Raw genomic sequence first — 24,649 nt, forward strand, 5'->3', positions numbered from 1 at the left:
CAATAACCTCAGATATGCAGATGACACCACCCTTATGGCAGAAAGTGAAGAAGAACTAAATAGCATCTTGATGAAAGTGAAAGAAGAGCGTGAAAAAATTGGCTTAAAAGTCAACATTCAGAAAACTAAGATCATGGCATCCGGCCCCATCACTTCCTGGCAAATAGATGGGAAAACAGTGAAAATAGTGAGGGATTTTATTTTGGGGGGCTCCAAAACAATATTTTTGAGTAGATGGACCATTGTCAGCAAGGTAATGTCTCTGCTTTTTAATATGGTGTTTAGGCTTGTCACAGTTTTTCTTCCAAGGAGCAAGCATCTTTTAATTTCATGGATACAGTCACCATCCATAGTGATTTTGGAGCCCATGAAAATAAAGTCTGTCACTGTTTCCATTATTTCCCCATCTATTTGCTAGCAAGTGATGGGACCAGATGCCATGATCTTAGCTTTTTGAATGTTGAGTTTCAAGCCAACTTTTTCACTCTTCTCTTTCACTTTCATCAAGAGGCTCTTCAATTTCTCTTCTCTTTCTGCCATGAGCACGGTGTCATCTGAATATCTAAAGTATTGATATTTCTCTCTGCAAACTTGATTCCTGCTTGTGCTTCATCCAGCCCGGCATTTTGCATGATGTACTCTGCACATAAATTAAATAAGCAGGGTGACAATATACAGCCTTGACATACTCCTTTCCCAGTTTGGAACCAGTTGCTCCATGTCCAGTTCTAATTGCCTCTTCTTAACCTGCATACAGATGTCTCAGGAAGCAGATAAGATGGTCATCTCTTTAAGAATTTTCCACAGTTTAATATGATCCACACCATCAACAATTAGGCTTCCCTCATGGTTCAGCTGGTAAAGAATCTGCCTGCAATGCCAGAGACCTGGGTTTGATCTCTGGGTTGAGAAGACCTGGATAAGGGAGAGGCTACCAACTCCAGTATTCTGGACTGGAGAATTCCACGGACTCTGTAGTCCATGGGGTTGCAAAGAGTGAGACACAACTGAGCGACTTTCACTCACTCACTCACACAGTCAAAAGCTTTGGCATGGTCAATAAAGCAGAAGTAGAAGTTTTCCTGGAACTCTCTTGCCATTTCCATGATCCAACAGATGAAACAGATCTTAAATTATCACATATTTTCCAAGGGTTAATATTATATAATTTATTGTAGTAGAAATTATAGTGTAAACCAATACTACCATTAACCTAATGGCCTCAGACACTTTTTATTTTATTTTATTTTAAATGAAATGAAACTATTATTCATTACTTGTCTTCACATAATATCTTTAATCACCAAACTCTAAATTTTACTCATAGCACCATCTATTATATATATAGAATTATATGATATACTATATGTGTATATATTATATACATACCAAGCATTACGCAAACCTGTGCAATTGTAATTGGAGAGTAAACATAGTCCTCAAAGTTTGGGAGATTTTAAGAACAGTGTCATGATAATAGTAAGATGGCTTTTTTTTTGTAAGCAGCCTGAGATGACCTCTAAAAATGGTTCATTATTCACTTAACCCAGAAAACCCCACAAAATCATGCATATCAAGAGTTCAAATCTTAGTGTTCATTTTAAGAACACTAATGAAAGTGTCCTGACCATTAAGGATATGTGTATCCTAAAAGCCATGAAGTATCTGAAATAGTAGTTGTTCGTAGTTTAGTTGCTAAGTCATATTGAACTCTTGCGACTCCATGGACTATAGCCTGCCAGTGTCCCCTGTCTATGGAATTCTCCAGCCAAGAATACCCGAGTGGGTTGCCATTTCCTTCTCTAGGGGATCTTCCCCACCCAGGGATCGAACCCAGGTCTTCTGCATTGCAGGCAATCTCCCATGTTGCAGGCAGATTCTTTACTGACTGAGCCACCAGGGAAGCCATGTATTTGAAGGATGTCACTTTAAGGAAGCAATGTGTGCCATTCTGTTGTTTCATTGGTGGAGCTGGTAGGTGTTCACAGGCCAGACAGTGAGGCTGAATGCAGGGTCGATGGTCCAAAAAAAGTGTTGAATTTTTACTGCACATGCTCAAAAATGCAGAGAGCAATGCTGAACTTAAGGGCTTAGATGTAGATTCTCTGATCATTGAGCACGTCCAGGAGAACAAAGCCCCCAAGATGCAGTGCAGGACTTACAGAGTTTGTAGTCAACTCAACCCATACATGCACTCTCCTTGCCACACTGAGATGATCCTTAACTGAAAAAGAACAGATTGTTCCCAAACCAAAAGAGGAGGTGGCACAGAGCAAAAACATATCCTAGAAGAAACAAAAACATATGGCCCTGAAATACATGGCACAAAAACTAAGAGCAAATAAAGTTAAAAAAAAAAAAGTGAGATGGGGCAGATGCTATATTAAAATAAGATTTCTTGACACTTAAATACTTCATATGTAAGATTACTTTTCCTTTCCCCAGGTGGCTCAGTGGTAAAAATTCCACCTGCCAAGACAGGAGCTGCAGGAGATGTGGGTTTGATCCCTGGGTCAGGAAGATTCCTTGGAGAAGGAAATGGCAACCTGTTCCAGTATTCTTGCCTGGGAAATTGCATGAACAGAGAAGCCTGGTGGGCTACAGTCCATAAGGTCCCAAAGAGTCACACATGACTTAGCAACTGAGCATGTAAACATGCATAATAAACAAGCTGACAAGTGTTGTTTTATTCCTTCAGTGTCATTGGGAAGTTTCTCAGTTATGTCCAACTCTTTGCAATCTCCTGGACTGTAGCCCACCAGGCTCTTCCATCCATGGAATTTTCCAGACAAGAGTACTGGAGTGGGTTGCCATTTCCTTCTCCAGGGGATCTTCCTGACCCAGGGATCGAACCTGGGTCTCCCACATTGCAGGCAGACGCTTTACCATCTGAGCCAACAGGGAGTTTTATTCCTTACTCACATTTTTTTTTTTTTTTCTGTTTTCCTTGGTCAGTTCATAAAATGCACAACTTTTGGAAATTTCTGTTTGACACACTTCCAGCCATTTTTTCAAGAACCAGCAGCCAACATTTGATTAGATTTAATTGTAAGAAAATTTAAAAGTTATTAAATATAATGTATCCTGGACAGAAACTGGTAAATGTTTTAGTTATATACAAATATTGTTTCTTTTCAACTTCCAATTAACTTTAAAAATTGATTCATGTATAATATCTATCATTTTTTTCTAAATGTTTTAGCTCAACAGTCTTTTTTTTTAAGCATTTATTTTATCTATTTTATTTTTCAAAAAATTTTTGGTTGTACTGGGTCTTCATCACTGCACACGGGCTTTTTCTAGTTGTGGTAAGCAGAGGCTACTCTTCGTTGCCGTGCACAGGCTTCTCATTTGCAGGGCTACTTTTCTTGCAGAGCACAGGCTCTGGGTGTATGGGCTTCAGTAGTTGCTGCACATGAGCTCAGTAGTTGTGGCTTGAGGGCTCAGAAGTTGTGGTGCACAGGATTAGTTGCCCCGCATCATGTGGAATCTTTCCAGACCAGGAATTGAGCCACAGACTCCCACCCACTGAGCCACCAGGGAAGTCCTCAACAGTCTTAAGAGTTAAGCAGATTAAGACAACAGCCCTGGAACTCTATGGATGCTTAAATGATAATGATCTTATTTCTGTCATCCATTTCTCCTAATAAAAATCTGCTCTTTCTTCCATTAATAGATTCATCCAATTCCCAGCTAAACCTCTCTTTCTTCTTCTTCAACTAGTTTGATAAAAAAGTAACAAAGATTCTATAACTGCCAGATATGAAAAGAATGAAAACAAATCTTTAAATTTCTATGACATATATTTAACTTGTTTGGGAATATCAGAAATATTTGTTACCCCAGTTTCCTTTCTTTGAAAAACCAGATAGGATAAACCACATGTCTAAGACACAAATTCTAATATTTCTGTAAAATGCAGCTGTAGATGTCATCAAGAGTAGGGACTTTTATAGTGCCATAAAAATTCAGTATTACTATAAATTTATGCTGCTGAAAATGTCGACATTTATAGCAACTTCTACAAGGACATATTTTAAAATGATGCTAAAACTCGATGCAGCAACTTTTATTTAGTTAAAAAGTAGGATTATAGAACAAAAACATTTACTCTAATTTTTTAAACTATCAGTATGGATGATTAATTGTTAAAATTCTCAAATCACATCAGGGTTTGATGGGTACTTAAAACTTAGATCACTCAAAATTAAAAGGCATGAAAGCATGTTCAGGTATTATTATTCAAATTAACAGTTAATTACTGCATATAATTATTATTTCTTTACAAGACTTTTCATACAGACTTTTAATACTTGATAAAATTATTAATGATATAAGCATACAATGATGCTTATTTAAGTATTATGATAATCTCAGAATTATATTGGCAATCTATTTTCATTCACTTCATATTGAAAAGCAAGCAAAGTTACTATTTGGATTAATACAAAATAAGAAAATTCATAATAGAATTATCCAAATTCACCAATTCATGCAGAAGGATTTTTCCCTTTTTAGCTCTACAAGTTCCTTTGCAATGAGGAAGAATAACCTCATTAAATGGTCTATTTTTGGCAACTGCAGAAAAACCAGTATTTAAGTTACAATAGCTGCTGTAGGCTAATAAGGTATATTTGACAGTGCTGATTGGTTAGGTGGAAATCTTTGGCAAAGATTTAGAAATTCAACCAGAATCTGTCTCTCTCTCTTTCTCTTTTTTTTTCCTTCAGTGCTGGAGACCCGATTTGATCCCTGGGTTGACAAGATCCCTTAGAATGGCAACGCACTCCAATGTTCTTGCCTGGAGAATCCCATGGACACAGGAGCCTGGCAGGCTACAGTCCACAGTGTTACAAAGAATTGGACACATCTGAGCAACTAACACTTTCACTTTCATAACTGGGCAAGTTGACAACCCAGGAGGCTTAGTCTTATCCTGAAAAATCCTGTCTTGAAAATTAGGGATTCAGAGAGCTCTTGTCTAACTCTCAGAGACAGAAGTGCTGCTCCTTGGGTTCAGATCCCATGTTATAATTTCTGTAATGGAGAGAGTTCTGTGTGAGTGCTTCCTGAGGTAAAGTGCTCACATTTAATAAAGCTACGTTTACCTGGATAATTTCATTGTTCCCTCTCTATGTTGAAAATGTGCTCTTATGAGGTTTAAGACATAATTCTTATAGATAGAATGCCTGGCCCACAAACCAATATCATGCTATAAATGTTACCAGTATATTTTTACATGATTTGCTCTGTAGTCTCATATCCAAATTTGTTCAGAGATGATCTGTCAGATGAGTAAGTATCTTATCTATCCTAAAGGGATAAAAGAGTTTCAAGCTGAAAGACAACTTCTGAGGGTGTAGAGTAGTTCAGACTTCTAGCAAGTAATTGTTATCTAGTGATAAAAGCAAATCAGGGACTACTACTTCCAGAAAAATGGAACAGACATACTTTCATTTCTGTTACTAAGTATGACTAAAAACCTTGGATATTGTATACAAGACAAAAATAAGACACTGAAAGATGGAGTGAAGAAAGCAGACCAGCTACAAACTTTAGGACACATTGAATACCTTGATGGAGAGTTTTGTGAATTTTCTTTCTGCCCTGTATATTCTTTTTTTCTTTACACTTTTTCTTTCTTTTTAATTTTTAAAATTAATTAAATAAATTTTTGGTTACAGCACATGGCATGTGGGATCCTAGTTCCCCTACCAGGGATTGAACCTGCACCCCCTGCATTTAAAGAGCAGAGTCTTAACCACAGACCGCTAGGGAAGTCCCTGCCCTGTATATTCTAGATTTGGGTTCCCAATTTGAAGCTGTTAACGATGTAGGAAAAAAAAATGCAATAAGAGCCTGCTTTCTCTAACCAAAGAAATAGCAAAGGGGCAGGCCAGCAAGACAGAAAGCATTCAAACAATGATTACTCTGTTCTTGCCACAGGAAAACAAAGAAAGAACAAAATTGTGGCCCATTCTCACCCTGGACAGCAAAGGGCAAGTGGCAACCCCAAAATTTCACTCAGGGGAGGCTGTAGGGGACCATCTCAATCTTTATGCTGCTGCTGCTGCTGCTAAGTTGCTTCAGTCATGTTCGACTCTGTGAGACCCCATAGACGGCAGCCCACCAGGCTCCCCCGTCCCTGGGATTCTCCAGGCAAGAACACAGGAGTGGGTTGCCATTTCCTTCTCCAATGCATGAAAGTGAAAAGTGAAAGTGAAGTCGCTCAGTCGTGTCCGACTCTTAGCGACCCCATGAACTGCGGCCCACCAGGCTCCTCCATCCATGTGATTTTCCAGGCAAGAGTTCTGGAGTGGGGTGCCATTGCCTTCTCCTAATCGTTATGCTGCTGCCGCTGCTGCAGCTGCCGCTAATTCGCTTCAGTCGTGTCCGACCCTGTGCGACCCCATAGACGGCAGGCCACCAGGCTCCCCCGTTCCTGGGATTCTCCAGGCAAGAGCACTGGAGTGGGTTGCCATTGCCTTTTCCATCATAATCACCTAGTAGGAATGAAAGTCGTGTTTCCCAACTAGGCTTTCTTTGACATAACCTAGCATAAAGATGTCAAAGAAAGCCTAGTTGGGAAACGCGACTTTCATAAAGATGTCAAAGAAAGCCTAGTTGGGAAACGCGACTTTCATAAAGATGTCAAAGAAAGCCTAGTTGGGAAACGCGACTTTCATAAAGATGTCAAAGAAAGCCTAGTTGGAAAACGCGACTTTCATTCCTACTAGGTGATTATGATGGAAAAGGCAATGGAAACCCAGTCCAGTGCTCTTGCCTGGAGAATCCCAGGAACGGGGGAGCCTGGTGGCCTGCCGTCTATGGGGTCGCACAGGGTCAGACACGACTGAAGCGACTTAGCGGCAGCAGCAACAGCAGCAGGAGTGATTATGAAGCCCCCAATTCTCCCCAAGGCATTAGTGGAGGTCATATGAGGAGCTGGACTGCCACCCTCAATCTCTACTCTGCTGTGTTTGGGTGGTATCAGAAAAGGCCTAATGGAGAGTTGAGAAATGAAAACAAATGCTCAAACAAAAGCTTCCACACAAATGTTTATAGGAGCTGCTGCTGCTGCTAAGTCGCTTCAGTCATGTCCGACTCTGTGCGACCCCATAGACGACAGCCCACCAGGCTCCCCCGTCCCTGGCATTCTCCAGGCAAGAACACTGGAGTGGGTTGCCATTTCCTTCTCCAGTTTATAGGAGCAGTATTTGTAATAGCAAAAAAGGTAGACAAAACCCAAATATCCTTTAGCTAATGAGCAGAGAAACAGATTGTGGCATATTAATAAAACAAAATATTCAGCCATAAGAAAGAATGAAGTATTGACACATGCTAAAACATGAATAAACCTTAAAAACATTATGCTAATTGAAATAAATCAGGCAAAACTTTCACATATACTATGGTTCCATTTATATTAAATATCCAAAATAGGAAAATGCAAAGATAAGAAAGCAAATTAGTGGTTGGCAGAAGAGTTGGACATGACTGAGCATGCACGCCACACCACACAGGAGCCGTGCAATAGGATGATGGTGAATAATTTCCCAAAGGGTATGGGTTTTCCTTTTGAGGTGATAAAAATGTTCTGAAATTTATAGTCATGATGGCTGCACAATATTGTGGATTTACTAAGTGGAGCTGATTTATATACCTTAAAATGGTTCAAATGATAAATTTTATATGATTATTTTATCACAATAAAAAAATAACCCAAATACATCAGTAATTACATTAAATTTAAATCTAAATATAACAATTAATAGACAGATACTGAAATAGCAGATAAAAATTTATGACCCAACTATATTGTTTATAAAGAATTCAATTCAAATATAATAATATGAGTAGTTAGAAAGTAAAGATTGAAAATTGTATAATGCAAATATTGATCAAAAGGAAGCAAAACTAATGTCAGGTAAATTGTACTTAAAGGCAAAAAATTACTGGAGACAAAGAGGCACTATTTGTTGAAAAATCTATCTTTTGTCATGGAATCACCTTCACACATTTGTAAAACATTAACCAATCAAAAATGTCATAATTGTTGATGGACATTTAGGTTGCTTCTGTGTCCTGGTTACTGTCAATACTGCTTAAGTGAACATTAGGGTGCATATATTTTTTCTACTTCTGGTTTTCTCCAGATATATGCCCATGAGTGGGATTGCTGGATTATGTGGTAACTATTTTTAGTTTTTTAAGGTACCTCTATACTGTTCTCGTCCCTGGTGGCTCAGATGGTAAAGCGTCTGCCTACAATGCGGGAGACCTGGGTTCAATCCCTGGGTTGGGAAGATCTCCTGGAGAAGGAAAGGGCAACCCACTCCAGTATTCTTGCCTGGAAAATCCCATGGATGGAGGAACTTGGTATGCTATGGTCCATGGGGTGGCAAAGAGTCGGACATGACTGAGCAACTTCACTACTACTCACTATACTGTTCTCTACAGTGGCTATACCAGTTTACATTCCCACTAGCAGTATAAGAGGATTCCCTTTTCTCTGCATCCTCTCTAGCATTTATTGTTTGTAGATTTCTTGATGATGGCCATTCTGACCAGTGTGAAGTGACACCTCGTTGTATACTCCCCAAAATTTTTAATGGAATAACTAATTTTGGACTCTCGGCTTTGTTCTATTGGTTTATATGAATACTGTTATCCTGAATGAAGTGAAAGCCTCTCAGTGGTGTCTGAATCTTTGTGACCCTATACAGTCCATGAAATTCTCCAGGCCTAGTACGGCATGAAATTGTATGGATATACCATATGTTTCCAAGTGTCTTTTGATGGATATTTAAGTTGTTTCCAGTTTTTGGCTATAACAAATAATAATGCTATGGATGTTCATATGCAAGTCTTAATGTGGACATGAGTGTTTATTTCTCTTGTGTATATATCTAAGAGTAGAATTACTAGATCAAATGATTACTCCATTTACTCTTTGAAGGAACAGGCAGATTATTTTCCTAAGTGGCTAGATAATTTTATACGGAGCTTCCCTGGTTGTTCAGACGGTAAAGAATCTTCCTGCAATGCAGGAGACCCAAGTTTGATCCCTGGGTCAGGAAGATCTCCTGGAGGAAGGCATGGCAACCCGCTCCAGTATTCTTGTCTGGAGAATCTCAGAGACAAAGGAGCCTGGGGGACTACAGTCCATTCAGTTGCAAAGAGTCAGGCACGACTGAAGTGACTGAGCAGGCACTCCTCTGGTTGTGAAGTTTTATGAGTTCCTTATATCTCTACAAAGAAGTCTTTCATTAGATATACTGATTTGAAAATATATTCTCCAAGGTTATAGTTTGTCTTTCACTTTTACATATTATCTTTGAAGCATATAGGTTTTTAACTTTGATTACATAGAAGTGAAACTGTTAGTTGCTCAGTGGTGTACAACTCTTTGCGATCTCATGTACTGTAGCCTGCCAGGCTCCTCTGTCCATGGGATTTTCTAGGCAAGAATACTGAAGTGTGTTGCCATTGCCTTCTCCAGGGGATCTTCCCAATTCAGGGGTTGAACCCAGGTCTCCCGCATTGCAGGCAGAGCCACCAGGGAAGTAGAGATGATCATTTTTTCTCTTTTATGTATAATCATTCACATATTTTGATGTTATATCTAAGAACTCTGCCTGACCCAAGATCATGAAGATCTCCAAAAGTTTTATACTAGAAGTTGAAATTTTTTGGTTTTTACATTTATGTCTATGACCCATTATAACTTAATCTTTGTAGACACTTTAAGAGTGTAATTTCACATTTTGTTTGTATACATCCAACTGTAGCAGCATCATTTGTTGATAAGGCTGTCTTTTCCTGTGGTTACCTTGACATCTTTGTAAAATATCATCCAGTCTTCAATGTAAAGGCTTATTTTAGGGATCTCAGTTGTGTCCCATTGGTCTGAAGCCCATTACTGTCTTAGTGCAATACTGTCTTTATAATTGTAGCTCGATATAACATTTTAAAACCAGGAAATGTAGTCCTCTATTTTTATTGGATGTTTTCTCTATTTTAGGTATTTTGCATTTCTAAATAAGTTTTAGGATTAACTTCTTAATTTCTGTAAAAGGGCTTGCTGGGATTTTGAGAGGGATTGTATTAAATCTAGAAGTCAATTTGAAAAGAATTATTTTACAATTACTGAGTGTTCTAATTCATAAAATGCATCGTCTCTTCTTCTGCTTAAATCTTCTATGATATCACTCAACAATGTATTGAAGTTTTTGGTGTGCAAATATTGAATTTACTTTCTTAAATTTATTCCAAGGTATTTCATTCTTTTTTATTTTACTATGAAAGATTTAATTGGTAAAGAATTTCAAAATTTATGAAATGCTTTTGAAAATGAAAAATCCAAGCTAACAATTAGTATTAGATCTATACCCATTAGTTAATAGTCTAAAATAATAGTTTGTAAAGAGTAGGTAAGCAGCCCAAATTTGTGCTTGAAATTTTTAAGAGATGACAAGCATCAGCTTTTTACATCATAGGATGGTAATAGTTTAATTTATCAAAGCAGATGATATGACATATATATATATACATATATATATATATAAAGAGAAAATACTCATTATTATAACAGAGGAAAATGTAAATATATTTAAAATGGCCAAGAGGCAAAAAGCCACAATCCTCTTGGAAGTTGGCATAGAAATATCTTTCTAAACATTGTGAACACACACACACAACACATTCATCATAAATAAACACTGAATCAAAACTAAAGGCAAATTTGAATACAAAAATCTTGAAAATGTGTGCAAATTTCAGACAGAGAAAAATTTAAAGTAAGATATAAAAACACTGTGTAAAAAAAAATGGAAAAGAACAAAAAGTCTAAACATTTAGAAATAGCTACTACTTTCCACCTAAAAACTATGGTTCCCAGGTGACTTGGAAGGAGTTAAGCAAATCAAGAGCTGTACCTTAGATCATGTTTTCTTATTCCTGGCTCCAGCCATTTGTAGTATAATCTAGGCAGATGGGTGCTAAATTGCTTCAGTCATGTCTGACTCTGTGCACCCCAATGGACTGTAGTCTGCAAGCTCCTCTGTCCATGGGATTCTGCAGACAAGAATCCTGGAGAGGGTTGCCATGCCCTTCTCCAGGGGATCTTCTGGACCCTGGGATTGAAACTGTGTTTCTTACGTCTCTCTACACTGTCAGGCAGAGTCTTTACCACTAGCGCCACCTGGGAAGGCCAGTATAATCTACACTTTGCATTTTGCGTTTGACAGATCAGGGCTAAACAAGCAAGGATTCAGCAGGGCAGGGTTCAGCAAGCAAGGAAGGAGAACCCAGGGAAGTGGCACTAGAGGCAAGCTTTCCTACCCAGAGATCTATCATGAAGACTGCCTGGTCTTCAGCTAGACAAGTGTTTCCACCCACTAACTAGATGTTCTGAGGAGACATTAAAGCCAGACTGGCTATGTTCCATTTAGCAACCACTGGGGCAGCAGATATTCTTAGCTCAGACATTGGCTGTAGAACTGAGTCCTAGTATACATTAAGTAGATATGTGACTTTAGATGAGTTATAGGATCTTTTAAGTCTGTTTTTTTTTTTAACCATAAAAGCATAGTTTTTAAAACTATTGGTATATTCAGAAAAGAAAAGGAGTTTTGACAACTCAGTTGCCTTCTCAAAATCAGAGCCATATAAATACATAATTTCTCAAGGCATCAATTTTAAGTTTCCAGCCATATCAGAGAAGGAGGAACAATTTTATTTTAATTATTTTGATTACGTTTACATTTGTATTAGAATTTCTCAGGTTTTTGTTTAAAATCAAAACTGAAAAACAGCTATTTATTAGTAAAGAAGGTTATATTCATCTCCAATTCTGCAGCGTTTTCCTTATTTCCCTGCTTACTGATTCTGAACAGTCCCTTTCATCTCATTGAAGGACTTATTTACAGTGTGATGATTTTTAACATTTTAGTTTGTATTTAAAAACTTTTAAAATGTATCAATTTTATCTTATTTTCAACGTATTTATTTGTATGGTTATGGTTATAGTAAGTGATACTGGATTTCTATGCATGATAGTGGCACACTTGTGATTTTAAAAAAATGTATTGGCACATTTCTGAATAGATGTAAAGAAAACATGAGGGGAAAAAGAGGTGCATTGTGTCAAGAAGATGGTGACGGATATGGCAAAGTTTTCAAAGATGGTATGCCAAATGACCTAAGTCTGGGGAGCAACGTCTAAGTGTGGAAAATTCCTTGGACAGGGGAGCCTGGTGCACTACAGTCCACAGGGTTGTGAAAGAGTTGGACACAACTTAATGACTAAAACAGTAACAACAAAAGGGCTCTCAGGCTGAAATTCCCGGTATTTGATTCTTTATGGTATAAAGCACACAGGATGAAGTCCTTTTGCAACTCCATGGACTGTAGTCCACCAGGCTCCTCTGTCCATGGAATTTTCCATGCGGGAATACTGGAGTGGGTTGCCTTTTCTTACCCCAGGAGAATCTTTCAGATCCAGGGATAGAACTCACATCTCCTGCTTGGCAGGCAGAATCTTTACAATATCAGATAAATTGTTTTATTGAAAATACGTTCTCTAAACATTATTTAATGTTATTACTATTTATCAAATTTCAAGGCCACCACCAACTTTTTTTTTTTTTCTTGCACTTAGACATTGCTCCCCAGACTTAGGTCATTTGGCATACCATCTTTGAAAACTTTGCCATATCCGTCACCACCTCCTTGACAAAATGCACTTTTTTCCTCATGTTTTCTTTATATCTATTTAGACATGACTTCGGAGAAGGCAATGGCATCCCACTCCAGTACTCTTGCCTGGAAAATCCCATGGACGGAGGAGCCTGGTAGGCTGCAGTCCATGGGGTCACTAAGAGTCGGGCATGACTGAGCGACTTCACTTTCACTTTTCACTTTCATGCATTGGAGAAGGCAATGGCGACCCACTCCAGTGTTTTTGCCTGGAGAATCCCAGGGATGGGGGAGCCTGGTGGGCTGCCGTCTATGGGGTTGCACAGAGTTGGATACGACTGAAGTGACTTAGCAGCAGCAGCAGCAGCAGCAGACATGACATAGAGACTGAACACACATACATACATGTTTCCATCTAGTGTGTGTATCTGTGTCTACGTGTGTGTTAACCCAAGTATCATGTAAAGATAAGGGTTAACCTACATCTCCTGCTTGGCAGGCAGAATCTTAACTGACCAGCCATCAGGAAAGCCCAACAGAATATTTTTCTGTATCCAAACACATAAAATCATATACTTGTTTGCCCCTTCTAGACCTCAGGTGCAGATTGCGAGGTTAATCACATTCTTCAGTTCCTGGTGTGAATCATCAGTATCAAGTCTTTTACATTTTTAAATATTTTACCCATATCTTCAGCTTTTCACAGAATCACTACCACTTCCCCCACGTAATACTTATTTAATATACTTGAAGAGCATCCTTGGATATGTATATAATCATATGAAATAAATAGCCTTATGTATTGTGCATGCTTACTTAATTTACAAAGACTATATTTGCTGTCAGAGAAGGCAATGGCAACCCACTCCAGTACTCTTGCCTGGAAAACCCCATGGATGGAGGGGCCTGGTGGGCTGCATGCAGTCCATGGGGTCTCTAGGAGTCGGGCACAACTAAGCGACTTCACTTTCACTTTTCACTTTCATGCATTGGAGAAGGAAATGGCAACTCGTTCCAATATTCTTGCCTGGAGAATCCCAGGGATGGGGGAGACTGGTGGGCTGCCGTCTATGGGGTCTCACAGAGTCGGACATGACTGAAGCAACTTAGCAGCAGCAGCAGCATATTTGCTGTAAATCACATGCTGCTTTTTAAAAATCAACTTCTTCTTGTAAGTGTTTTCTAGTATTTTTTTTTTCAAAAAAAAAGAAACATTAAAATCTTTGCACAAAGTCACTTGTCTCAATGTAAAATCAGTTTTATCTTAAAAAATTTTAGAAGTAAAGTCAGATTTTTAGCACTTCATTAGCATTGTCTCAGTTTCAATTAGTTAATTAATTAAGGATTGTCTTTAAAATTACAAACCTTACAATTATTAAGTTTTGAAAAAAATTTGATCCAAGTATTTGCCTGTACTACACAGCCTCAGTTCAGTTCAGTTCAGTTCAGTAACTCAGTCATGTCTGACCCCATGAATCTCAGCACGCCAGGCTTCCCTGTCCATCACCAACTCCCAGAGTTCACTCAAACTCTCGTCCATCTAGTCGGTGATGCCATCCAGCCATCTCATCCTCTGTCGTCCCCTTCTCCTCCTGCCCCCAATCCCTCCCAGCATCAGAGTCTTTTCCAATGAGTCAACTCTTCGCATGAGGTGGCCAAAGTACTGCAGTTTCAGCCTCAGCATGAGTCCTTCCAATGAACAGCCAGGACTGATCTCCTTTAGAATGGACTGGTTGGATCTCCTTGCAGTCCAAGGGACTCTCAAGAGTCTTCTCCAACACCACAGTTCAAAAGCATCAATTCTTTGGCACTCAGCTTCAGAGTCTAACTCTCACATCCATACAGCCTGGTACATACAAATAAATTTCTTTAATATATCACTTTCTACATAATTTATCAGTAGAAATTATATGTTTTCATTAAACGTGCTTGATATCTATTTAGACTTTGAAGACTTCTGTTCCAACTGGAGCAACATTTATGTGTCTGTCTCCATGTAATACTGTTTACTTTGAAGTCAATTAAGTTAGAAAAATCACACTGTCATAACACATAGTTTATTTGCCTTAAGTAAAAACATGTAACGAATATAATTCAAAACAGTGTTTTAAAACAAACTGATAACATATAGACTAGTATAGGCAGTAAATTTTATTTTTTTTCTTAAAATTAGCCTTTCTTTATTTACACACATTAATTAAGAAAGCCTGTTTGCATTTTAGATTATAACATAAACTGAATTTTTATTACCATAACTGTTTCATATAAGCAAATTATTAACTCAACTTTTAAAATACTGTATCTTTTTTCCTTAATAAGTCATTGGTTCTGGAGTGTAGATTTTAGAGCATGGATCACAAATGTAAACCTGCTGTAATTTAGTCTAAGGAAATGATTATTCCTTATCAAGTGTTCAAACTGGGAGAAGCCCCCTACCATCTCTGTGTGCAAACTTTCCATCTAGAAAATAGGGGAGGCAAGAATATGGTCCTAATAGGGCTGCAAAAGTGTTATACTGTTGCCAACACTTAGTATAAGCAGAGCAAACTAATAATAAGCAGTGTTCAAATTGTGAAGAATGTGTGGATATACCCTTAAAATGTGCAAATATCGTGTTTATTATTTGTCTTTATCTTTTCACACCGAACAAGGGAGATTCAGTTCAGTTCAGTTCAGTCACTCAGTTGTGTCCAACTCTTTGTGACCCCATGAATTGCAGCACGCCAGACCTCCCTGTCCATCACCAACTCCCGGAGTTTACCCAAACTCACATGGAGTTGGTGATGCCATCCAGCCATCTCATCCTCCGTCGTCCCCTTCTCCTCCTGCTCCCAATCCCTCCCAGCATCAGGGTCCCTTCCAATGAGTCAACTCTTCGCATGAGGTGGCCAAAATATTGGAGTTTCAGCCTCAGCATCAGTCCTTCCAATGAACACCCAGGACTGATCTTCTTTAGGATGGACTGGTTGCATCTCCTTGCAGCCCAAGGGACTCTCAAGAGTCTTCTCCAACACCACAGTTCAAAAGCATCAATTCTTCGGTGCTCAGCTGTCTTCACAGTCCAACTCTCAAATCCATACATGACTACTGGAAAAACCATAGCCTTGACTAGATGGACCTTTATTGGCAAAGTAATGTCTCTGCTTTTCAATATGCTCTCTAGGTTGGTCACAACTTTTCTTCCAAGGAGAAAGTGTCTTTTAATTTCATGGCTGCAATCACCATCTGCAGTGATTTTGGAGCCCAAAATAATAAAGTCTGACACTGTTTCCCCTTCTGTTTGAAATGAAGTGATAGGACCAGATGCCATGATCTTACTTTTCTGAATCTTGAGCTTTAAGCCAACTTTTTCACTCTCCTCTTTCACTTTCATCAAGAAGCTTTTTAGTTCCTCTTCACTTTCTGCCATAAGGGTGGTGTCATCTGCATATCTAAGGTTATTGACATTTCTCCCAGCAATCTTGATTCCAGCTGGTGCTTCTTCCAGCCCAGCGTTTCTTATGATGTATTCTGCAAGAAGTTAAATAAGCAGGGTGACAATATACAGCCTTGATGTACTCTTTTTCCTATTTGGAACCAGTCTGTTGTTCCATGTCCAGTTCTAACTGTTGCTTCTTGACCTGCACATAGGTTTCTCAAGAGACAGGTCAGGTGCTTATAATGGCCAATGAAAGACTAAAATTTCCTCAGTTTTTATTTTACCTCATTCACATATAAGAAACTCATTCATCTAATTCCTACTTTCCTGTAAGAACGTAACCATACAGGAATTTTAGCTTTAAACTACATGTGAAGGAAAATTCTTTCCAATATTTTTAAATTACAAGTTATTTATTCAATCATTATAAAACTTAAAAGTTTAGGTTAATCTGGATCAAATGATTAGATTAAAGAAGAATGGTAATGTGAAATTATCCCAGATACAAAACTAATAATTATCCAAAGATTTTAATTATAATTAATGCCTCAAGTTGGAATGCCTATTTTTAATTTTATTTTATTCTTTATTTATAAACTAGACACTATTCTGAAAATAATATTATTCCAGATTAAACTAGGGATGAAGTTTGTAAGAAGCAGCATACGCAAAAAAAAAAAAAAATCACACTAGTTTATGTCCGCAACATCATGTGCGTCAGACATAAAAACCCACAGCCTCTGCTGTTTCTATTACAGAAGTTGTGGCCACATGAGTAATTATGTAGGACTGGCACAGAAATATTCCCTAACATCAGTGAACAAGACTCTGCAACACTTATCTCAGAGTTGTCTTTATATGAGACAGGGTACTTTCCTCATCAAAACTTGGTAGCAACATATAATAGAAATTTCCAAGTAGAAAATTTTATGTCTGCTAAAATTGCTTACAACATTTTGACAGAATTTCTAATAAATGTAATTAATTAACCCAGTACCTCACCTCTGATCTAGGGCTCCGATGAATCAAACATTCTCACCAGATTGACCAGATATTCAAAATGCATATACAGTCCCTTTCTTTTTAATAAAGGGTCATAGACTCTACTTCTAGCAATAGTGGGTCCCACATCAACCCTTCTTCTGAGAATAATAAAATTTGTCAAATTTTATATATAGGTGTGTATGCTTAGTCTCTCAATCATGTCCAACTCTTTGTGACCCATGGACTGTAGCCTACCAGGCTCTTCTGTCCATGGAATTCTCCAGGCAAGAATTCTGGAGTGGGTTGCTATTCCCTTCTCCAGGGCATCTTCCCGACCGAGAGATCAAATGTGGGTCTCCTGCATTGCTGGCAGATTCTTTACCATCTTAGCTACCAAGGATTCAGGTATGGCAGAAACCATCACAATATTATAAAGAAATTATTCTCTAATTAAAAAAAAATAAGAGAGGAACAATTTTTAAAAAGGAACTCAAGATAGGCATTCCCTAAGGAGAAATCTCTTATATTGCAGGTATAGAAAGCTATTTTGTTTATTCTTATTTATACTCCTCTCAAACTCAGAGGACACCCTCTCTCAGGGTTTATATGTCTGAAGAACAATGGATTATAAATGAAAGGAAGAATTTCAGAAAGAAGAGATTTTGGAAGATAAAGAGTTTATGCTACAATCCCAATATAAACTGTCACTTCAAATATTTTTCTACTCTTTATTTGTAAAAAAAAAAAATTTTTATGATTTATTTTCAAGAATGTAAACCTAATCAGCTTTGTTAGCTGTAAATTTGAACACTCAACTAGAGAGGAGAATGAAACAGACTGGGGAGTTGCCCATATTCTCTGTTTTCTTGTTAGTATTACATTTCATACTGAGAATTTACCAATGCAAGAGATCCAGTTTCGATCTGGGTTGGGAAGATTCCCTGGAAAAGGGAATGGTTACCCACTCCAGCATTCTTGCCTGGAGAATTCCATGGACAGAGCCTGGAGGACTACAGTTCATGGAGTCACAAAGAGTTGGACACGACAGAGAGACTCACAGTTTTTCTGTCTTACGATGGATGTTGTGTTTGTGGATTATGAAGGCTCTCTACTGCCACATTTTATTTCCATACCTCTAGATATTCACCAAAGTAAATATGTAATCTCTAAATATACAAGATGCAGTGAAATAAATCATTTAGTTAAAAAAAAAATCCTTTGGACCTCCCTCATGCTCTAGTGGTTAGGACTGTGTTTCAAATACAAGGGCATAGGTTTGATCCTTATTTGGAGAACTAGGATTTCACTTGACAAGTGGTACGGACAAAAAAATTTTTTTTAAGATAACATCCTTGCAATAATCTATCTTCTCTGTACTCTGACCCTTTTTTAGTCCTTAATATGGCTGAGGATTTCAAGAGTTCTAAAATCTCCTGTGAAAACTAAGCTGTTTACATTTCTTTTTTATTTACTTTGGAACTTAATTCTCCTACTTTGGGGCTTTTCAATTTTGATATCCTTTTTCTATTGGCTCTTTCTGCATATTTTTGAATGGTTGAAAGAATAATTAGTTTAATTTGGATAAAGGACTTCTTAACACTTGCTTTCTATATCAAATATAGATAATTTAGTCATATATATAAATTCGGACACCATGCAACATGATCAATATAATTAAGCTTAAGTATGGCAAAATGCTTATTTTAAAGATTCAAATGAGAGTTACGGTCTTTAATTTTACTTACATTTAAATTAAATATGGTCCTTACTTCAACATGAGTCCAGAAATAGTGAAAACACCTGGAAAGAAAAATAGTGTTCTAGGTCCTGTCAGAGATAATGGAAGCTGTATCAGAGAAATTATCCTTGAGAGACAAAAAAAACAAAAACAAAAGGTATTTGGTGAAGGTGCCAACTCCAGACCTGTGTCCCAAATTGTGATGCTTATGTAAAGTAAGGCTATTTTGGGTTTTCTCTATTATTATAGTCAAGTAATTGTGACATAGTCTCTCCAGTAAAAAGCAGTTTTGAGTACAGTAAACCTATTTTACACATCAGCGCATTAAAGTGCATACCTCTATAAAATATGATTGTCATGGTTGTCATCATATCAGTGGAAAAGAGTGGAGAAAACCATAAAGGAGAGTTTACTGAGCATATCACAAGGGGTGGGGGAAGGGGAAAACCTTTCCTACCACTGAAGGTATATCCTATAGTTACTTGTGATCACTTCATGGGACTTAACTTATACAATTCTGTTTAACCAGCTAATTTGAAGCAAACAGATGAACCTCCCAAGAAGTCCTTACCATTCTGTGGCATATATCCTGATATCGACAACTATTAGAGAGCTTTATCACGTGGGAACTCCTGAGCAACTGATGAAACAATGATTTATACATTTACTAATTCTCTTAAAAGGTAGAAATAGAGTGTCCCTACAGTATATACTCACTGAAGTTTGTAATTTTAAAATCTAATTCCCCTTTCTTCTGAATCTCTTATCCCCAGCCCAACATTTATTTGAGGGAATGAGAGGTATATGAAACATTTGACATTAAAAAGATTCCCTTGTAATTTTCTGGTCATATGCATTGTCTTCTCTGTGCATTATGAATTTATTTCAAGTGGGTAAGGATACTTTGCATAATGAGGCAAAGCTTTTAAACGAGATAGTCTTGTGTATAAGGCATTGTTCTCTTTTTTGAGAGCTTAGCTCTATCTTAGTTACACAAAATGCAAGATTTAGAAGCATGTAAACCAATAATAGTTATTCAATCCAAGCTGTAAGGGTAACTTACTATGGGCACTGGAGGTTGAGATGGGATATTGTATTTGCATATATACAGTATATGGAAAACTATTCTACCATTTTATGGAGCAGCAATCATATTTAGTTTAATGTCTTTTAAGTCCCATAAAAATGATATTAGGAAATTTTGCTATTTGGATGGTGAGCAATCAAAGCTGTGGTGTTAACTCATCATAACACTACTAGTTTGACTCTTCAGGCTTCATTAAATTGGGGATATAAATATGCCAGATCAACCAAATGAAATTAGAATGCTCCTATTTCGGGGTTTAGAGTAGGCTGAATCAGCTTGGTACCTGTTTTATATTTGTGGTTAGGTACTATACTTGCCTACCTGTGATTGCATGGCTATTTCAAAAAGAATCGAGATTAATGTATATCGATAATTCTCAACTTTATATCATGACTCTCTTGAGTATCCTGTAAAATAGAAATCCCGAAATGATTTCTTTCATGGATTTTCTCATCTTTTGTTGTTGCTTTTTTTCTCTTGTGTACCTAGCACAAGCCCACAGTGTGTTTTGTAGCTGTTCCAAGTAATAGCATTTTCTTTTTTTTTTTCTTATTTGTAATTATTTTATTTTTAAACTTTAAAATATTGTATTAGTTTTGCCAAATATCAAAATGAATCCTTCACAGGTATACATGTATTCCCCATCCTGAACCCTCCTCCCTCCTCCCTCCTCCCTCCCCATACCATCCCTCTGGATTGTCCCAGTGCACCAGCCCCAAGCATCCAGTATCGTGCATCGAACCTGCAAGTTAAACTGACTGCATTATGGGGAACTCTGAAATTTTCTTAGAAAAACAACAGGTCAAATCATCTGATTCTTACCATCTATATTTTGTCAATGGAATATTTGGAGTTTGGAAGTTCTATCTCTGTCATTTCTCTTGGAAGTCACTAACTGGTCCTCAAAATAAGTAAGAGAAAGCTACAATGAAGTTAAAAATACTCAAATAAATTTTCTTTTATAGTTTTAATGAGTTTAAAAATACTTCTCAAATTTATAAAAATGGGAAATATTTCCACATATTCTGGGGTTAATATATAATTTTAATTTTCTTTATTTTATGTAAGAAATTGATTTATTTAGAGAGAAACACACTATATAGTGTGGACCACTGCTGAATGTGGCATGCCTTAATTTTCTATATTTACCTTTAACAGGGGAAAACAAAAGTCATTTTGAAATTATATTTCCTCCTTATTTAAAAAAAAATTTTTGAGATTTTTGTCCTAATAGAAAAGTCTCTTAGAGGCAACCACAAGACATACATGATACCTAAATATTTAAAAATAAGGGCATTCAGTTCAGTTCAGTCGCTCAGTCGTGTCCGACTCTTTGCGACCCCATGAATCGCAGCACACCAGGCCTCCCTGTCCATCACCAACTCCCAGAGTTCACTCAGACTCACGTCCATCGAGTCAGTGATGCCATCCAGCCATCTCATCCTCTGCCGTCCCCTTCTCCTCTTGCCCCCAATCCCTCCCAGCATCAGAGTCTTTTCCAGTGAGTCAATACTTCGCATGAGGTGGCCAAAGTACTGGAGGTTAAGCTTCATTATCACTCCTTCCAAAGAAATCCCAGGGCTGATCTCCTTCAGAATGGACTGGTTGGATCTCCTTGCAGTCCAAGGGACTCTCAAGAGTCTTCTCCAACACCACAGTTCAAAAGCATCAATTCTTTGGCTCTCAGCCTTCTTCACAGTCCAACTCTCACATCCATACATGACCACAGGAAAAACCATAGCCTTGACTAGATGAACCTTTGTTGGCAAAGTAACGTCTCTGCTTTTGAATATTAGGACTCTATTTGCTTGTCTTAGGCATCTGTGAAATAAAATGAAGGATATAATTGAACATGAAATATAAATCTTTTTTTTTTATTTTATTTTTAAACTTTACATAATTGTATTAGTTTTGCCAAATATCAAAATGAATCCGCCACAGGTTCATTGCTAATAATATTGAGTGAAATTCATGCAATCCCTGAATCCAAAATAGAAATATAGATAACATTAAGAATAAATAAATAAGTAAAGGTCACTAATGTCACAGTTATAATGCATATATTGTTTCATAGTATACACACATTGTTTCATAGTAACAATGTTTTATTTTTACATTTTGTTACATTATTGTTACAATAAATGTTGCAGTAACATTTATTGCTATATTTTTATTGTAAATATACACTTGCTCAATTTTTTGTAAAAAATTAGGCAACCTAAAAAACTAATGGTTATTTGTTAGCCTAGACACCTGATATTTGTTATTCAATGAAAAACTGGATTATGAATTCTAAATAAAGTACTTTTAAATGCCTATTTGAAAGATAATGCATTTTTAGATTGGTGATCTACCCCCTTCGACACACAGGTTCCATAATTCTGATTGATCTAAGTAAATTATTTTTATGTTCTTAAAATATTTTCAAACATCTAATAATGCCAAATTTCAGTCAAAGGATTACTGATCACACCACTGAATAATAGCAATTTTTAGAAATGTTTTGATTCTTTACAAATATTTTGAATTCTTTTCCAAGTAATTATAATTAAGAAAAATAGACATCAGATGAGGAAATAAATAGTCAAATGCTTGGGTAGAAAACCAACAGCAATTAAAGTTATGAATAAAAATATATTAGCTTCATTCACTGAAAAAATTTAGCAATTCCTGGATTATTTTAAATTATGACATAAATTTTTCAGAATCCAAATTTTACTTTCATTTTGCATAATTCAGATTAGGATTAGCTGTCAAATTGCTGCTTCACTTTTTAAACTAAAATTTATTTCAGTATAAATGATTCAAAGTTACATGCTATTACTGAGAATTAAAAATGAACAAACTACAGTAAATCAAGTTGGACTTTTTATCAGATTATTTCTGTTATAGTTAAGTAGAAGAGATTCTAAAGAATATTACCACCTCTTTCTTCAGTGTATAGGGAGTTCAAAACCACATATGGTAGGAAATACATTTTACTCTTATTTGCTTACTGGGATCATTTTTAGATGCTTTTCACAGCTCAGATCCATTATGTCCTGGAATGTCAATTGAAAGTTGTTTGCTTGGTTTCCAGTAGAGAGTTAGTTATTGTGTATCTGTCTGCACTATTCTCATTGTGAGTGACAATCATAGGCTATTCGGCTGAATACCACCCCTGTCATTGTTGGGGCTTGCTACTTGACTATTTTGTCTTTTTTTCCACTCTTCACAAGCGGATAGAAAAATCAAGTAATTCCTTTGAAGAAATACAAAGTTACTCAGCTTTCAAAACTGCCTGCTGTCATTTTTCTATAGTTAAGATCTTTGCCTGAAGAACTGACTGTCTCACCCTGACATCAGACTGTAGTAATTAATCATTAAATAGTGATTGAGGCAGTGGACCTCAGAAAATATCTCCATATACTACCATATGCTGGAGCCAGCTGCAAGCCAGTACTTAGAAGAAGCCTCATGGAGGAGACAGCGTCTGGCAGTTTCCTGCTGTGAAGTCCAAGTGCAATGTGCTTCTAACTAAGGGCCAAAAACAGAATGCTTGCTTGTGTTGACCTTCACTACCTGACACCATTTAAAAGATAAAATGTCAGTGTTAATGCACTGGAAGTTTAAACATTTAATCACATTCTAATGAGTACACCAGCATTTTTCACACTTTACCATTTTTTTTTCATTTTGTTTCCATAACAACATTAACAAATCACTTTAGCAACACATACCTGTTCTTTAAAAAATAGAAAGGAAATTTAAAACTGATCCCTCACTAGTAAACCAAATAAAGCAAATCTAAGATATTTAATTTTTTTAAATTAAAGAATAACTGGTGGGTGACAAAGATGTTGGCTTCAAATACTTAAAGGGCTAGTTGTATAGAAAACAAAGCAAAAATCTGTTATCCATTTCTGCACAAGCAGTTGATAGAACTTGTGAGTGCAAGTTAATAAAAGATATATTTGAACTCAATTTAATTGTTTATTGACAATTAGAACTGTCTAATAATATCACTGCCTCTGTCAAGAAGTAATGAGTTTCTTATCACATTTTGGGACTCAACATTTGATAAAACTGTAGTGAGAGTGTTAAACGAATTCCTTGAGAATGTGATTTAATAGATCACATGATCATATAAAAATTAAGTTTATAAGCAATGTTGACCAACTACTATATACTTATCATTACTCTAGATATTTTACAGACTTGTCCAATTTTAAAATACATCCAAAATTTAAAATATCAACCTTTCTTTCTTACTGAGTATAGAGGAATACTCATTTGCAATAGGAATTTTATTTTAGTTATTTATTTTATATTTTCTGAAATGAAAATGAAAAATTTGCTCTGCTTGCATTAGATACATTTTATATACTGCTTCTATTCTTACAAGTGTGTGTACCCGCTCAATCATTAAGTTGTGTCCAACCCTTTGTGACCCCATGAACTGTAGCCCACCAGGCTCCTCTATCCACAGGATTCTCCAAGCAAAAATATGGTAGCAGGTTGCCATTTCCTCCTCCAAGGGATCTTCCCAACGTAGAGTTTGAACCCTTGTCTCCTGTGTCTCTTGCACTGGCAGGTGGATTCTTTACCACTGAGCCACCTGAGAATCATTCTTACCACATACAAATAGCATTCATAGATTTTCTTTTGAGTACAGTCCATCAAAGTTGATTGCCAAATTTACACCTGGAGAAAGTTTCTAGATAGGTTTTTGCTATAATTTGGA

General features: G+C 36.9%; 1 pseudogene; it reads left to right on the forward strand.

Annotated features, from left to right (window-relative positions):
- Positions 1 to 1,525: 1,525 nt before the first annotated feature.
- Positions 1,526 to 6,737, forward strand: LOC129638978 (60S ribosomal protein L17-like; annotated as a pseudogene).
- Positions 6,738 to 24,649: the final 17,912 nt, after the last annotated feature.

Source organism: Bubalus kerabau, chromosome 1 (genome assembly GCF_029407905.1).
Source record: "Bubalus kerabau isolate K-KA32 ecotype Philippines breed swamp buffalo chromosome 1, PCC_UOA_SB_1v2, whole genome shotgun sequence".
Taxonomy (NCBI): Eukaryota; Metazoa; Chordata; class Mammalia; order Artiodactyla; family Bovidae; genus Bubalus; species Bubalus kerabau.